Source organism: Arachis stenosperma, chromosome 9 (genome assembly GCF_014773155.1).
Source record: "Arachis stenosperma cultivar V10309 chromosome 9, arast.V10309.gnm1.PFL2, whole genome shotgun sequence".
Lineage (NCBI taxonomy): Eukaryota > Viridiplantae > Streptophyta > Magnoliopsida > Fabales > Fabaceae > Arachis > Arachis stenosperma.
In genome coordinates this window covers 9,617,771-9,636,718 of record NC_080385.1, presented here as the reverse complement: position 1 = coordinate 9,636,718, position 18,948 = coordinate 9,617,771, and the positions used below count along the sequence as shown (strand labels likewise).

The 18,948-nt window shown below is 36.5% G+C and overlaps 1 long non-coding RNA gene across 1 annotated transcript; it reads left to right on the top strand.

Moving 5' to 3' along the window:
• The first annotated feature begins 2,906 nt into the window (after window positions 1–2,906).
• LOC130947375 (uncharacterized) lies at window positions 2,907–6,984 on the top strand. The gene is made up of 2 exons (XR_009072629.1): window positions 2,907–3,808; window positions 6,770–6,984. It is a non-coding gene; the product is annotated as an uncharacterized LOC130947375 (long non-coding RNA).
• Window positions 6,985–18,948: the final 11,964 nt, after the last annotated feature.

Sequence of the window (18,948 nt, the reverse complement as noted above, 5' to 3'; positions counted from 1 at the left end):
TTTTTTTTATTTATTAAATATAAAATAAAATATTTATGCTTTTCAAAAGAACAAACACTTTTTTAAAAAATTTTAGCAAACTAAGCCAACGTGAATTCAAGGTTGACTTGAAAATTAAATGTTGGCAAGCTCTTTCATTCATTTAACAACATCATCAATAATCATCATCTGCATCTTCGTCTTCTGAATCTGTTCCCTATCCAAAAAACTCCCTCATATAGGCTTGCTGGCTAAATACCTCTGTTATATAGCCTCAAACAAAGTAGGTAAAGCCTTGTCGTCACCCTTTCAAAGCTTTGCCACATACCTCTTTAGCTCTTCAACCCCGCAACAAAACAAAACAAAAAGACTAAACATTTCAAAATGAAACTTTGCATGCATGCAAATATAATTCTCATATATACATATATGTTATGGACTTATGGATAAGGCCCAACGTTTATAGAAAAAGAATTTTCGAGACTGATACATTACAACAATGAAAAATCCTAATCAACCCTTCATAGATAACGTATTTGAAGCAATAAAAGTATTAGTTAATGACGTTATAAGATCAAAGTATGAAGTCGGAAAAATGGCTAGAAAGGTGGAGAGCAACCTTTTTATTACTTTAAAGGGAAAGGGTAACAAAGTAAGGTAATTACATTCTCAGATAGCAACAAAAGATATTTACTGACTTAAGTATTGTAATGTCCTTGCAGGTTGCCCTCTGGCTAAACACTAAACAATCCGAACATTTAGCAAGATCTTAAACGAGTTGGGAAGCATGGCCGATCAAAGTCAAAATGAATTAAAAGATTTAACCAATAACCCCAATAAAAGAGAAATAAACCGGGAAAGACGAACATGAAACCGATGTCACTCCTGGCCCAAATGAAGAAGGACATCGGGATTATAGCCCCTGGTTTAGGACGGGGTGATAAGGAATACGGAGGGATGACATTTCACTGGATTAGGAGAAGACTATGTTCATGCAATGCATAAAATATGCCATCGTGTTCAAAAATTGGAATGGTAGCTTGCTGAACAGTCTCACTAGTCTAGGTCTAGAAATTGCACTACCTAAGATTGACATCATAGTTAGAAATGGTGAACACCATACCATGGACGTGGACACTACCAGGAACATGATCATCCATATTCACAATCACCATAATAGAAGGGCTTCTCCTCAACGGGAGGATAAAAGTTGAGAGACCGCACAACGTTCCAGAACTGAGTTACGTTCTGCTCAAGATACAAACTCCAGTTAAAAGTGAAAGTTTGAAACGGCACAGGGAACACCATGAACATGTCATTATAGGGCAATTCCATTCTTTTCTCATGTCCTTCATGTGTGGCTACCGAAAAACTTCGAAAAGCCAACTGATATGAAGTATGAAGAGATCTCGGATCCTCAAGAACATATATATATATGCCTTTGAGGTGAGGATGAATTTGGAAGGAGTGGCGATGCCATACGATGTAAGGGGTTCTTGGTGACCTTATCTAGCTCGGCCATGGCATGGTTTAACTCATTGCCTTCAGGGTTGGTACACGAAATCGTGATCTCACATACTTTTTTCACAACTCCGCGTAGCTGACCAGCAATTGCACTGGGTCGTCCAAGTAATACCTTACGTGAGTAAGGGTCGATCTCATGGAGATTGTCGACTTGAAGCAAGCTATGGTTATCTTGTCTCAGTTAGGCAGATTCAAATGGTTATGAGATTTTGATAATTAAAAGACAGATAAAACATAAAATAGGATATGGATACTTATGTTGAAATGAGTTGATGATGTAATTGAATAATGATGATGATTATTGAATGAGGTAATTTGATCTCCTTGGTAGATGCAGTGAAGTGGTTTCACTTGTTCTAGGTGAGGATATGAAGTATTGATATAGAATTGTTGAGACAGAATAGCTGGTGATGATTTTGTTCATGATTCTGATTTTGATACGTTGGAGAGTTAGAAAGTTGGGAAGCATGAAGAAGATGAATTAGATTTAGTATTCTCTTATGACAGTTGCCTGTTTATGAAATAGCGAGAACATAGGATGAATATTTGGTGAAAGAAAGTTTAGGATGTTTAGTGAATTTTTATTACAGTGCATTGTATTTATTTGGCACTTTACCGTACTGGAAACTCATGGGTTGGGGGTTCTCATTCCGTATATATCTCTTATTTTTCAGATGCAGATTCAAGTGCTCATCAGTGAACTATGGTGCAACAACCCTAGTTTTGAAAAATCAAATAACTAGTTATTTGTGATTTACTATATTTGTTGATAATTTCATTTTAAAAAAATTATTTTACTAATGGTAATTAAATAGAATTTCTTGATAATTGGAATTTAATTAATTAGAATTTTTATAAAATCTTTATTAGATATTTGGTATAATTGAAATTATAATTTTGATAATTGAAAGATAAGAAGAATTGTATAATTTAATTTAAATAAATTCTATTTTAAATGAATTATGTTATTAATTTGAACTCCTAGAAATTATTTTATTAGAAATTATTAGATTGATATTTATAAATACTTTAAATTTAAGTCAATTAATATTTATGTATAATTTTTATCATAATTAGTTATTTTATAAATTGAAATTAAAGTTTCGGAGATAGAAAAATAAAAAAAAGTTATATCCTTTAATTTAAATAATTAAAATTGAGTTTAAACTATATTTTATAAAAATGTAATTAATATGTTTATTTTTTAATTTAAATTAAAAATAATTGATTGAACTTAATAATATATTGATAAATAATATTTTTAAATATTTAAAAAAAGATATAATTGGTTTTAAAATTACTCTACCCTCTAATTTTATTAAAATATCTATTCATATCTATTCTTATTCTTTTATAAAATCTTAATTTCTAACCCTAATTTCCAAATTAAATCAGAAATCTAATTCCCAAATTAATTGAGAAACCTAACCCTTGCTTCCCTCACCACACAGCCACAGCCTCACCCTTCCTTCAACGTAACAAACACACACGAACTCACCCTCTCTCCCTCAGCTTCACCGCGGCACACACATACTCAGAACACCACACCCACTCAGTCCACACCCCTTCCGTCACACACCCACGCACTGTGAACGGAGTTACATCGCTTCCAGCCCGCCTCGCCACCGCCGCCACCATTATTGCCGACGAAGAGGGACGCCGTCGACGCTGTTCAAGGAGGAAGGAGGAACCGAGCGAGACCCAGGGAAGGAGGGAGTCTCTGCTGCGTCACCACCGCGCCGTTGCCGCGCCTGGGTGCTGCTGTTGAAGCCACTCCTGCCGCCGCTGCTACTGGGGTTTACCGCCGTTGATGAAGCTTCAGCCGCCGTTGAGGAAGGGAGCTCGAACGCCATCCCTGGGAAGGAGGCTTGGCCGTCACCGAACAGAACGCGACAGTACTGAGAGACATCACCGTTGTTGACGCCGGAGCTCGACAAGGGCTGTAGCGCCGTCACCAAACCACCGCGCCGCCGTAGCTGTCTCCGGGAAGGTCGTTGGAGCTTGCTGAGGATATTGTTCTGGTTCTGAAGCAATTCATCCATGTCAGTGCTCATTTTTATCCCCTGTTCTGCCGCTGCCTCTGGGTTCTGCGAGTTGCTGGAGCCCTCTGCCACCGGGAACCAACATTCAAGCTGCCCAGGAAACCACCATTCTACTGTTTTGCTGCCGGCTCTGTTTGGAGACTGCTGCTAAGTCACCACCGAAGCTAAGAACAGGTGCTGGGATCTGACGGAGCACCGCTGCTGCTATGGATTCTTAATATTGGTTTTGCTGCGTTTAAATTCTTCAATTTCGGCTAATTGAGGTAGGGGGTTTATTTTTAAAGTTAAACTTTTTTAATTTAGAATGCCTACAAAGTTATTTGGATAAGTACAAATGGTTAACAATGGTTAAAAATTTCTTAATTGACATGAATGACTTGAAATGGATTTGAAATTAGTTAGTTGTTGTGATTATTCTGAGCTGTGATTGAATTTAGATGCTGTTGTGATTATTGATTAATTTAGTATAATTTATTAAATTGAAGTATGCCGAGTTGATTATTGAAAAGCTGTCGTATGGATAATTGATGAATTGAGTTTGGATTATTGCTGTGAATGTTTTTGGGCTTTGTTGTGAGTGTTTGAAGCTGTAATTGATATTGGTTTTTCTGATTTTGATGGAATTGTTGAAAAGTTCTGACTCTATACTGAACTAGTTGAGTTGTGTGGCTGAAATCATGATTGGAATGATTGAGATTTTTTATTGGAACTTTGGTTGAATTCGTTGATTTTGTGAAATTGAATTATAAATTGTTTGATGAGAGATTATTGTGATTTCTGTATTTTGATGGATCAAATTGAATTTGTTGCTGTTGAGTTGGTTTACTGTAATGGACTTAGTTAGTGATTAATTGAAGTTGGGCTTAAGGAATAATTGGAAGATTGAATCTTGAAATGTTGAACTAATTGCTGAAAATCTGATTTTTGAAATTAAAAGATGACTTTGGAAGTAAATCAATTATTCAACGATGATCGAAATGATATGAGAATAAAGGCTGAGTAAACTATGATAAAAGTTGTTATTGGAATTCAATTTTGAGAAGTTTGAAATTAACTATAGAACTAGTTATGATTTTTCAAAGCTAAAGTGTAAAACTTGATTTTCTGCATTACTTTCAAACGAAACCGGAAACTTTGAAAATATATAACTAATTCTGTGATGATCGGAATTGCGTGGGACCAAGTCTGGATTAAGCTTGGGAATATAGGAAGCTGGACTGGTGAATTTGAGACTTTTTCATTAAGTTTATGATTTATGGTGAATTTTTGAATTATGGATGTCAAATCTGGTTTTTCTGCAGAACGTTTAACACAACAGCAACTTGTTTCCTCTATTGGAAATTCTCCAGTTTGAATTTTGAAATGGAACCAATTTTAAATGAAACTCTGATCCTAATACTTTAATTTCATAAAAATTTAGAATTGTTAGAGTTGTGGTTTTAAAGATATGGATTTTTAAAGTAAGATGTATTATGCAGTTTGAGACTTTATAATTTTTAATTCTGGAATGATATTGAGATGCAACCAATTAAATTTCAGGGTTCTCCATGTTTTAATAAGTGAGTTATGGGACTTGGAAGAGGTTGTATTCAATGATTTGTAAAACAGAATTCTGCAGAAAATTACCTAACTTCAAGCTACGTAACTCCATTAAAAATGGTATGACCCTTGAACCAATTGGGAAAGAAATTTGGATAAGTTATGTTTAACCACATTAATTTTGAAGGTGGTTGGATTTAATTTGGATTTTATATGAAATTTCGAATATTGTATGCTGCTGCTGCTGTCTTCTGGATTTAAAACACTGCAGAGCAGTCACGGTTTTGCTTATATTCCCAAAGCTAGAGTCAGCGAAAAATTATGATTTTTGGTTTAACAGAAAGCTTAATCCGAGACGGTCGCATGGATATAAAGTTTGCGTAATTCTGAATTCATTTGATATTTTAAAAACCAAATGGAAATCAAGCTGCCAAGTTGTGTTGGTAATTATTTTGGATATGGAATTTAAGAAATAGGTTTTCTATACTATTATCAAATGTTTTTGAGAATATATTGTTGTGGCAATTGCTGAAAGAGGCTGATGAAATGCTGAGAAAGAAGGAACCCGTAAGGGTGGCTAAGTCCTATTTTTAAAGGAGATTATGTCCAAATTTTTATAAAATATAAGGACTTAATTAAAATCAATATTTAAAGCTTATTTAATGATAATAACTTCAATGATTCTTTTAAGAAAAGATTATTTGGTATACGAGATTGTTGGCAAGGGCGTGGGTCTTGTCCCGCTTGCGTATTTGCAATTATGAAAGAAAAAGGAAAGAGTAAAGTACTCATTGTATGATTATTTGTTGCTTAATGCAACCCAAGAGATGCTTGTTTGTTGCTTGAAGCAACCCAAGAGATGTTTGTTTATTTGTTGCCTTGAGGCAACCCAACAGTAATTTTCCGTTCCCAAGAGTATGTTTCCTGCGAGTAGAAAGCAGAGGCTGTCTCAATAGAGCTGCTAATAATTATATGCGCATTTATTTGAACGGAAAATCGTATCCGGGAAATCGTGAACTTGTGACCGGATAAATGTCGGGAATGCAAGTGCTAACCGACACATGAGCTCATGGCCTGCACTAGGACTAAACATTCATCATATGCATCTATGTGATATTGTTTGGGTGTGTATATTGTAATTGGTTTGTCTAAGTGAATAATTCTGTTAACTGCTAATTGCTATATTTGATATAATTGTTCTTGATTGTGTTTGAACCTCATTACTTGTGTTTGTAACTAATTGGTTGGATTGCGGTGAATTGGGTGTTGGTTGAATTGCTTGGGCCTGAGGCCGTGATTGGGTTGTGTTTAAGGTTTAGTAAGTATGAAAGATTAAGCTGGTTCTGCATAGACTTAATGAACCTATGCTTGGAACGGATTAGTCATTCATAGGACCTAGGAAAACTTTCAAGATTTTTATAAAGGAAAATATGGGTTTAGAATTTTGGACAATTAACTGATGCTTTATAAGATTTTGGATTTTTTTTTTGAATATTATGCCGTTGGTTTTCAAAATAAAAGGTTTATAAGGCGAGTAAAAATCACTGCAAATGAAAACAGTTTTCTTTTAAATATTTCTGAATGAAATTAACTATTTGCGCTTTACTTTTTACTTTCACGGCATTCTCAACCTCTACTGAGAACATGTGGTTTGGTTCTCACCCCCAAATTTTCCACCCTTTTAGTGACACAGGTTTGAAGACGCAATTTGAAGCTGCGAGCGATTAGTAGGTTTTTCTTATGGTTTTAATTGGTCTCGTAGAGTTCCCTCGCTCTTGTCCCTTGAGATTTTATTTCATATAGAGGGGTAAGTTTAGTATATTGTATTTGAGTTTCATTTGGTTTCTTTTGTATAAGAATTATTATTAATAATATTTATGTGATTATTATTACTTGTAAATGTTTGAATCATGACTTTAATGAATAAGAACAAAATTTTCTGGCATTTTCTTAAAACTGAAACGCGAACTCGATATAAAGGCTTGATAATTAAGTAGTTAATATTAGAAAAGGTCACGTAATGTTCTTTCTAGTAGAAATACCCTGACTTAAGCAAGGTATTTTGCTAGACGGGACGTTACATGTGGTTCATCTGAGAGACGGCGAAGATCTTTATATTATCTACTTTATATTTTGCTTAGAATCTCTCCACCTTTATTTTGAAAAGCCTATATTATGTATTGAACTCTTTTAAACTTGCCTATAGAGGTTTATGTTTCTTTTGGGAGAGATTAGGAGATACTGTTGTCAACTACTGTTATATTGTACCCTAGCCGGCCTAAATTTCGCGGGTCGCGGCTAGTGGCTATTTACTTATGTTATATATCTATATAATGTCCATCTCTTATTCTCTTTAAGGTCTTTTTCTGTATATCGTCCCAATTCATGCTTTACCTTCTTTTTGTTGATACGTAAGTGTTACGATTTCGCGATTTTATTTTTACTCTTTTCTGACTTCTCGATTAATGCTCCTTTCAGTTTTACTTATAATTATGTATTAAAAATCTCCCTTGAGAGTCGTACCACCTTATTATCATTGACTTATGACTCGAGTATAAGAATTTGAATATTAGGATGTTATACCAACAATTTTAACTGTCAAAAGAGGGAAACAATTAAAGTGAGAAGAACATTATACTATTTAAAATTCAAAAAATAGACATCAATAAGAAAAAATGTCATTACCAACAACATTTTTAGAAGCTTGCACATCGGCAAGGATCATCCTCAAACCCAAAGGGTTATCGTTCCATAAACCAAGACGAGTGTGTACGATGTCATGCTCTATTGGGTTCACAACTTTCAGTTTAATCTTTGGAGATGGAGAAGCAACGAGGAAGTTCCATAAAGGTTAAACCTCTTTTCATCCTCTAAAGCCATGAAAAAAGGTTGGGACCTAGAGACTCTTTCAACTTTAAAGTATTTTTCTTTAAAACTACGGTAAGATTCTTCAAAAAGGTTGAAAATTCTATGATTGTGGTTAGCTTGCAAAGATAGGAAGCTTCGACCATGAGCACCAAAAGGAACAGTTAAGTTAAAAAGGTAAAAAAAGTACTCTGGTAGAGATGGGAAAGTTGAGGAATGAACATAGTAGTTCAAACCCTCGAATGATGGCCCCAATTAGAATGCAGCTGAGAAGGGGGCACATCCACACAACTTTATACATTCACATCCAATTCGAAACATTTTCGGCATGATGATTGATATGGCAAAGACGCTCTCCTTAGTTAGGGAGAGTAAGTGAGTAATGGTTACCGACATTGTAAAAAGTGAAGATCACACTTGACCCTTTCAATCCATTAAGACGTTTTCGAGTGATGGTAGAAAGAGTATTTTTAACTTCCTCAGCTACCCAAGTATATAAATCATGTTTTCGGAAATAACTGAAAGTCGGAAAAGCTTAGCCGGAGGTTCCAATGTGTTCGTCAGTGGCAACCACTTTTCTCCTCAACATTTTTTGGGCAAACCTGTATGAGAACCATCATGTTTTAGAAAATCAAAGTGAATAAAATTTGCTCCAAAAATAGTAAAAACAGAAGAAACTAGAAAAAAAAAAAGTTATTTGGTGGTACCCGATCTAAAATATAAAATAAATGAAAAAAAATGAGAAGCAAAGCTTTTATGACCAAAAGAAAGGTGGTTCGAAAGAGAATAATGGGATTTTGACATGCCAAATAGAAGTACATTTATAAAAAAACAAAATAATAGAAGTGATGCATGAGCATCTTGTCTATCTTTTTCTAGTGAATTTGCACTTAAATTGTTGAGTTTAATTGAGAATTAATTATATTTTAGCCACTATGGATGCTATTTTAAGTTTTGATCAATTTTATTTATTTTAGGTAGCATTCGGCGGAATTTGACGGAATTTCTGCAAAACAAGAATCAAAGGAGATGGCTACGAGGAGCGACACGCACGCGTGCCTGACGCGTGCGCGTGATCTGGAAGTATCCATGGCGACGCATACGCGTGACTGACGCGTATGCGTAATTTGAGGATTTGACGCGTCCGCGTGACCGACGCGTTCGCATGACTTGCGAAGAAGACCATCGACGCGTACGCGTGACGTGCGCCACGTGCAGAAACGCAGAAAACGCTGAGGGGTGATTTCTGAGCCCCATTTTAGCACCCAAGTTAGGCGCGGATCCAGTGAAGCCAAGTGGTCCTCACGTTACAAGACGCAGAGTAGTTAGTTAATTCTAATTTAAATTCAAATCTTATCTTTTAGGAAAAGATTATCTTTTCTTTTTAGATAATTAGATTTTAAATTTATTAGGATTAGTTATAAATAAGAACTCTGTACATTTTAGACACAGTACATTTTGTTACCTGAACCCTTATTTTTCTTCTCTGAACCATGAGCAACTAATCCTCCATTGTTAAGGTTAGGAGCTCTGTCTATTTTCATGGATTGATTCGTTTGATCTTTTTAATTTAATTCATGTCTTGATTTATATTTCAATAATTGTTTTCGTTCTTTATTTTATGAATATGGGTGGAACGGAAGTATGACCCATGTTCTAATTGAGTTCTTGTAAAACTTGAAAAAGCTCTTTACTTGAACAACAGCTTGAAAACATATTATACTGAATTTTTTATTGTTTGTATTTAACGGGATACGTGACATATAATCCCCTTATTTGTGGATAATTAGGATTCTTTTGGCATATAAAATAGAAATTGAACTTCACATTCTAATTGGAATTAATTGACCAAGGAATTGGTAGTTGATGAATTTTAGAGGAGACTAGGAAGGTCTAAGGAATTAGGGTCTAGTCATATATAGTTTGCCATGAAATTAAATCTTGCATGATTAAATTAATTAGTAATAAAAGTTAATCCGGAAATTAGATAACTCTGAAACCTTAACTGCTTTCTCAAATATTTGGAAGGTTGTGGTAGGCTTAGAGAAGGGGGGTTGAATCTATGCCTTCCTTTTTAAGTTGCTGTTATGACCCTTTTTAAACAAAATTATAATTCTGATTCTATTTGAACTCAGCAAGGGAAATTTGTGAGATAATTTATTTTTGTCTCATGAATTTCAGAAAACAGAACTCAGCAGAGAAGAGAAAAGCGAACACCAGCATGTATCCTGGTTCGGTTGCCTTGTGCTATGCAACCTACATCCAGTCTCCTCCACAATTATGGAAGAATTTCACTATAGTGAACAGAATTACATACACCAATTTCACACTTAAGTTCTATCCTAACTTTACATTGGCTATGCTAACTCCTAACTATTCACTCTTAGTGCTAACCCAACTAAGAAAGGGATACCAACCAGGTACAAGATACAAGACACTTAACCAACCTAAAGAAATCAGAAAACAACTCTAGGCTTTTTCTCTCAAGTGTATCACTCATCCTTTTTTCACTCATGGCTTTTACTTGAGCTTTCTCACAATGCCTTTTCTCACAAGAAATTACAGAAAGATAAACATAGAAAAGTACATTACAATCAGAAAAACATGAAGGAGATTGACTTCATCAACAGCCTCTGTGCTATGCGAAAAACCAGATTGGCAAGCCTTTGATTCAGTTCTTCATACTGGCGGAATGCACCTTTGATTAGGTTACACTGTCCAGTTAGTTGAACTTCTTCAAAGAGCTCTCTCAGAACAAAACCTCTATTCACTGGTTTTCTCTCCTTGGTTTCTGAATGAAGCGCAAACCTCTTTTATCTCCTTGCATGATGCTGGATTCTTCTTCCAAGGTCAACACCTTGAACCTTGAGCTTCACCAACCCACAGACTCACTTTTTCTCTTTAATCCCCAGAATAGAAACTTTGCTTCTGACTTCTTTATCTTGACTGAAAGCCACAAAGCAACAACCATGGACATCTTCCTATGGTCAATTTGATCTTAGCCCTTGAAAAACAACTTGGTCCCCAAGTCTTGTTTATGACCGTGGATATACAGTAGATTAGGGCAGAAAACAACTTTTCTTTGTGTGCCATTTTTGGACTTGCAGAGTGTTGGGAGGAAGAGAAGAAGATTTGATACATGCAAGAGGAAATGTGTTACCTTTAACCTAAGCTTGATTTGGTTTGAACTGGGTGATTTGATATCTGCCTTTCAAGCTTAGTCTTTCTCTTTCTCTCTTCTTTGGTGAAAGGCTTATGGAAGAAGGTCTCTCTCTTTCTCTTTCTTACTTTTCTGAATCTTGTGAGTTGACATGGTCAGTGAGGAGAAGAACGTTGCTTTGGTAAAAGCAAGATGGAGGGAATTGAAATCTCTTCGGGCTTGGATCGGGTTTTTCATAAGTTCAGCCCGTTGGTTTCTTGCTTTTGCTTTTTTGAAGAATTGAACTTGTGATGAATGATTTTGGGCTTGTTTTTTTTATTTTACTTACCATTCAGCCCACTAACCTTTTCTGTTTGTTTTTCATTCCATTTGGGCTATGGAATTGGATTTGGCCTACAATACATAATAAATAATTAGTAATATGCAATTTGCTAATTATTTATTTACCAAAAATAATGTTTGTCATCACTAATAACTTTAGTTAATTTCTTAACTCAACAATCTCCCCCTTGATGACAAACATGATTTTAGCAATAATCAACAAGAAATTAATTTGAGTAAAGTTTAGAAACTCCCTTTGATTTTCATTTGCTCTTGTGTTGCTCCCCCTTTCCTTTTCAAAATTAGCTCCCCCTGGATTTATGCTTTTCTCTTTGTTCCTGTTTCACATTGTACTTAAAGAAAGCACAATAAAGAGCTATGCACATGTATCTTGTCTAAGGGATATCACATAAGCAACACCACATAATTAGCCCAATTTTAAAGCTAATATCAGCAGCAAAAAGATTCAGCATGTGAAGTCAAGTTTTAATGCAGCACTCAGACAAAAGTCCCAAAAGAAATACTAGTAGCGACAAAAGTCCCAAAAGAAATACTAGTAGCTGCAGTAAGGATAAAATTCCTATTGCTCTTACTCCCCCTTTTGTCATCAAGGGTGGATAATGAGCAAGATCCACAAAAAACAACATTAAGAGTCCTGCAAGAAACAATCAGTCCACAGTCCAAAGTTCCAACTAAACTAACAAAGGTATTTATAGTTATTACAGTCATCCATCATAGTAAACAGTTAAATTGTAGCAAAATAAACATGATTCATGAGACAAAAAAATGAGGAGCAGCAGCAGTTTTTATGAGACAAATCTTTAGGCATCAGAACCATTTCCCTCTGAAGCGTCTTCCTCTTCAGCATCAGTGGCAATGTCTTCATCATTATGGAGGTTATCAATGAAGGTCATGAGCACAGCCACCCTATCTCTTGATTTTTTCAGGAAGTTTTCATGCTTGCTAGCTAGCTTCCTTTGTTCCTTGCTCATGGCAATCAAATGATTTGATTGGGAGACAAATTCTTGAGCGACATCCTTGACCACATTCAGCAAAGTAGATTACTTCCCAGTGGAAATAGAAGTACCCTCAGTGGAAGGAGGAGGAGAGTCATCTGGGATGTACTCTTCATCATCATCATCTAGAACCACTCTCTCAGATTGAGTTGGTCCTTTTTGCTGCTTCACTGAACCACTTCCCTTTAGATATGAATGTCTATTTTCATATTTCTCATTGGTCAAGTCAATACCAAAATACTCAAAAATACAAGTTAGAAACATGCCATAAGGAAGTGCTTTGTCTTTCTCACTCCTAACAGAATCAAACATGTATCTAACCATCAAATATGCAAATGACAGTTCAGTTTTGGTGAGAATGGCATATAAAACAAGAGTGTCAATGTACGGAACCCTTTGATATGAACCACTTTGAGGAAGTATGATGTGGTTGACCATTCGGTGCAACTGAGCACGTTCATATGCTAGGGCTTTGTGAGTGGGTGTAATGCCATCAATTAAGGAGACATGTTCATAGATACTAGCCAGGGCATCATTGTATGAATCACCAACTCCTTCATCCCACTTAACTGAAGTGTAAGCACTAGGCCCAACATCAGTATACTTCAAAGCATCACTGATAGTCTCATTGTTTAAAACTATATCTCGGCCCTTTACATATGAGTGAGCAGTGCCTTCATGATAAGTCATATTAGCATAAAATTCTTTGACCAACAAGGGATAAACAGGTTTTTTGATATCAAAAAGATGATTCCAGTCTAGAAAAATCAAGTTATCAACAAAAGAAAAACCTTTTCTTTTCAAAGATTGCAGATCAGCTAGAAAAGATGGACACAGAGTACGATACTGGATAACCCCTTCATAAAAATCATTGTTCATGGCAGATTTGAATCTATAAGGGTTATAGTTCGAGTGAGAGGTCAAAAAATGAGCTTTGTGATCAAACGACCCAATGTCAGGTTCACTAACTGATTTGAGAGGAACTCGAGTTTTACCTCTCTGTGGGCGCACAGGAACTGACCTTGCCTTGGATTGTGGTGGTTCGGGAACAGGTTCCTCCGTCGCCGGACGCTTCTCTTTGGATGAGGATGGCTTTGAAGAGCCAGGTTTTGAAGAGGCAGGTTTGGAAGGCGTCGCCTTTGTTGGTGGTGTCGGTTTGGCAGAGGCAGGATACCTTGGAGTGGTCTTGGTACGAGCCATGGGATCAGTTCGAGGAGGAGAGGTAGGAGGAGAAGATGAAGGAGTAAAAGTGGTGTCTTGAGAACGAGTTGATGGTCTAGGATATCCTGGAAGTTTATGGATTTTCTCACGCGGTGCTCTTTTAGCAATGACTTTCTTCCCCATTTTGGTTAAATTGATGCTTTTGATGGAAGAGAAATAGTGGGGTGAGAGGGAAGAAACCGAAGGGTTTGAGGAGAAGTTATGGAGGGAAGAGAGGGAGAGTTGGTAACCGTACCCAAAAGGGGTTTTCCAAAACCATGCAACTGCATCACCTTTTGAAAAGACACGAAAAGACCTGACCTTATAAATTTAAGATTTGATTTGATTTGAAAAAAAAATAGGAAATAAATTTTAAATTTTGAAAACTAAAAAAAACTGAAAAATCCTTTTGGATTATAAACATCAAATGAAAAATTATTTTAAAAAATAAGCACACAGCCCATTAAAAATGTAACATTCACATATGGGCCCAGAGATAGTTGGATTTAAGGAAACACAATGGACCACTCTAGATCTGATTTTGAGGTTGGCCCAGATTATCTTTCATTTGAAACAAACCCATAACACGCTGGCTTGATGGAGACGTTCATCACCTGCCCAGATTTGTCTCATACCTGTTTATGAGACAAAATTCTCCACCAAATACGTCAGCAATTTTCAAACAAAGAATCATGACTCAAAATTCCTAGACAAGTCCTAAGCATACAGAATCTATCCTCAGCTAATGGTTTTGTAAAAATATCTGCTAATTGCTCCTCAGATTTAACAAATTGAATACAAATATCCCCTTTTTGGACATGCTCTCTTATTGAGTGAAATTTCACTTCAATATGCTTAGTCCTTGAGTGCAAGACTGAATTTTTAGAAATATTAATGGCACTCACATTATCACACATCAAGGGAATATTTTCAGCCTTTAATTTGTAATCAGCAAGCTGTGTTTTTAACCATAAAAGCTGAGAACAACAAGAAGAAGCAGCTATATACTCAGCCTCTGCAGTGGATAGGGCCACTGTTGGTTGCTTCTTACTTGACCATACATTTAAGGACTTTCCAAGGAAGCAGCATAGGCCTGAAGTGCTCCTTCTATCAACTCTATCACCAGCAAAATCTGCATCACAATAACCAACTGCAGAAAAATCATCAATCTTAGGATACCAAAGACCAAAATTTGATGTGCCATGAATATATCTAATGATCCTTTTTACTGCAGAAAGATGTGACTCTTTTGGTTTGGATTGGAACCTAGAACACAATCCAACACTTTGCACAATGTCGGGTCTAGAGGAAGTTAAGTACATAAGAGAACCAATCATTCCTCTATACCTAGTCTCATCAACATCTTTCTCAGTTTCTCCCTTATCTAATTTAGAATTGGGGTGCATGGGAGTTCCCATGGGTTTGGCATTTTCCATACCAAATTTCTTAACTAATTCCTTGGCATACTTCTTTTGGTGAATGAAAAATACCTTTTTCAGTTTGTTTAATTTGCAGCCCAAGGAAAAAATTAAGTTCACCCATCATACTCATGTCAAATTCACTTGTCATGAGTTTTCCAAATTCAGAACAAAGGGATTCATTGGCTGATCCAAAAATAATGTCATCAGCATATATTTGGACTAGAATAAAAGAATCATCAGAATTTTTGATAAATAGAGTTGTGTCTGTGGTGCCTCTTTGAAAACCATTTTTCAGAAGAAAAGAGCTAAGTCTCTCATACCAAGCTCTAGGAGCTTGTCTTAAACCATAGTGCTCTTTATTTTCAAAACCAGGTGGCTACTCCACATACACTTGTCTATCTATCACACCATTCAAAAATGCACATTTCACATCCATTTGATATAATTTAAAACCACAAAATGCAGCATAAGCTAAGAGAAGTCTTATGGCTTCCATTCGGGCAACAGGGGCGAAGGATTCATCAAAGTCTATTCCTTCTTCTTGGTCATATCCTTGAGCCACTAGCCTTGCTTTGTTTCTTGCAATGCTACCATCTTCTCCCAACTTGTTCCGAAATATCCACTTGGTGCCAGTCACTTTCTTTCCACTTGGCCTTGGAACCAAAGTCCATACTTGGTTCTTTTCAAACTCAAGAAGCTCATCCTCCATAGCTTTAACCCGAGAAGGGTCACCAAGTGCTTCCTTGACGTTTTGAGGCTCTATTTGTGATAGAAGGGCAATGTTGGATCCTTCATTTGCCTTTCTAGTGGAAGATCTTGTTTGCACTCCATGAGAGATGTCCCCAATGACAAATTTCTCAGGATAATTCTTCAAGAACCTCCACTCACGAGGTCTGGTGAACTTGGAGGCAGATTCAGTCACCAAGGGATTCTGGTCGCTGCTGGCTGCAGGATTTCCTTCAGATTCATGAGACAAAATGGAATTGTCTCTTGAATTTTTAGCATTTGCAGTTTCTGGTTCAGCTTGACCAGAATTTTCTTTTCCATGATTTTGAGCAGTTTCATCCTCTTTTTGAGCTTGATTTCCTGCATCACAATCTTCCAAAATACTTTGCACCAAGTTAGTATCACAAAATGTAACATGTATGGACTCTTCGATAATTCTAGCATCTTGATGATAAACCCTATATGCTTTACTAGTTGTGGAATATCCTACAAACAAACACTCATAAGCCTTTAGATCAAATTTACCCAAATTTTCTTTGTTATTTAAAACAAAACATTTGCATCCAAAGATGTGTAAGTAATCTAAGTTTGGTAGGTAGCCTTTCCAAATTTCATAAGGGATTTTCTTCAAAAATTTCCTTATGATTGTTCTATTCAAAATGTGGCAAGCCGTATTGACTGCTTCAGCCCAAAGGAATTTTGGGACATTACTCTCACAAAGCATAGCTCTTGTCATCTATTGTATGCTTCTATTTCTTCTTTCAACAACACCATTTTGTTGTGGTGTTCTTGGACAAGAGAAGTTGTGAGATATTCCAAATTCCTCACAAAAAGATTTAAACAAATTATTTTCAAATTCAGTTCCATGATCGCTTCTTATAGAAGATATTTTTAAATCCTTTTCATTTTGAAGTTTCTTGCAAAAAGGTTCAAAGGCTGAAAAAGCTTTATTTTTGTGTGCAAGAAATAAAACCCAACCAAACCTAGTATAGTCATCCACAATTACTAAACCATAATGTTTACCACCTAGGCTTTGAGTTCTTGTTGGACCAAATAAATCAATGTGTAGCAATTCAAGTGGTCTTTTAGTAGAGATGTCTTCCTTTGGTTTAAAAGAACTTTTTGTTTGTTTTCCCATTTGGCAAGCATCACAAGTGATGTCTTTGTCAAACTTTATCAAAGGGAGACCTCTTACTAATTCTTTCTTTACAAGTTTGTTTATTTGAAACATACTTGCATGGCTGATGAGCGGATAATTTGTACGCTTTTTGGCATTGTTTTTAGTATGTTTTTAGTAGTTTGAGTTGAGTTTTTAGTATATTTTTATTAGTTTTTAGTTAAAATTCACTTTTCTGGACTTTACTATGAGTTTGTGTGTTTTTCTGTGATTTCAGGTATTTTCTGGCTGAAATTGAGGGACCTGAGCAAAAATCTGATCCAGAGACTGAAAAGGACTGCAGATGCTGTTGGATTCTGACCTCCCTGCACTCGAAGTGGATTTTCTGGAGCTACAGAAGCCCAATTGGCGCGCTCTCAACGGCGTTGGAAAGTAGACATCCTGGGCTTTCCAGCAATATATGATAGTCCATACTTTGCCCAGGATTTGATGGCCCAAACCGGCGTTCAAAGTCACCCTCAGGAATTCCAGCGTTAAACGCCGGAACTGGCACCTAAATGGGAGTTAAACGCCCAAACTGGCATAAAAGCTGGCGTTTAACTCCAAGAAGAGTCTCTACACGAAATTGCTTCATTGCTCAGCCCAAGCACACACCAAGTGGGCCCGGAAGTGGATTTTTATGTCATTTACTCATCTCTGTACACCCTAGGCTACTAGTTTTCTATAAGTAGGACCTTTTACTATTGTATTTATCATCTTTGGACATCTAGTTCTTAGATCATTGGGAGGCTGGCCTCACGGCCATGCCTAGACCTTGTTCTTATGTATTTTCAACGGTGGAGTTTCTACACACCATAGATTAAGGTGTGGAGCTCTGCTGTACCTCGAGTATTAATGCAATTACTATTGTTCTTCCATTCAATTCCGCTTGTTCTTGTTCTAAGATATCACTTGTTCTTCAACTTGATGAATGTGATGATCCGTGACATTCATCATCATTCTCACTTATGAACAAGGTGACTGACAACCACTTTTGTTCTACAAGCAACCAAGGCTCTAGTGAATATCTCTTGGATTCTTTAACTGGAGTCTTCGTGGTATAGGCGAGAACTGATGGCGGCATTCAAGAGAATCCGGAAGGTCTAAACCTTGTCTGTGGTATTCTGAGTAGGATTCAATGATTGAATGACTGTGACGCGCTTCAAACTCCTAGCAGGCGGGGCGTTAGTGACAGACGCAAAAGAATCGATGGATTTTATTCCGGCCTGACCGAGAACCGACAGCTGAATTCCGCGTGCCATGACAGGGCATATGCAATCGTTTTCACTGAGAGGATGGGAGGTAGCCATTGACAACGGTGAAACCCTACACAAGCTTGCCATGGGAAAGGAATAAGAAGGATTGGATGAAGACAGTAGGAAAGCAGAGAGACGGAAGGGAAGGCATCTTCATGCGCTTATCTGAAGTTCCTACCAATGAATTACATAAGTATCTCTATCTTTATCTTTTATGTTATTTTCGTTCATCACCATTATACATTTGAGTCTGCCTGACTAAGATTTACAAGGTGACCATAGCTTGCTTCATACCAACAATCTCCGTGGGATCGACCCTTACTCATGTAAGGTATTACTTGGACGACCCAGTGCACTTGCTGGTTAGTTGTATGAAGTTGTAGTGATCACAATTTCGCGCACCAAGTTTTTGGCGCCGTTGCCGGGGATTGTTTTGTGTATGGACAACTGACGGTTCATCTTGTTGCTTAGATTAGGTATTTTTTTTCAGAGTTCTTAAGAATGAATTCTAGTGTTTCAAGGTGATGTTCTTATCATCATTAAAGCTGATTGATCATCATCAATTTAGCTCTTGAATGCAATGTCCTGCTGAAGCTTAGCTAGCTATGTCTAATTCCTTTAGACTAAAGCTTTAGACTAACATTGCATGATTCCTGGAATTCTCATTAAGAATTTTGATACCTTTGTTTTCTTTTCATATAATTTTCGAAAAATCCAAAAAAAAAATTTCAAAATCATAAAAA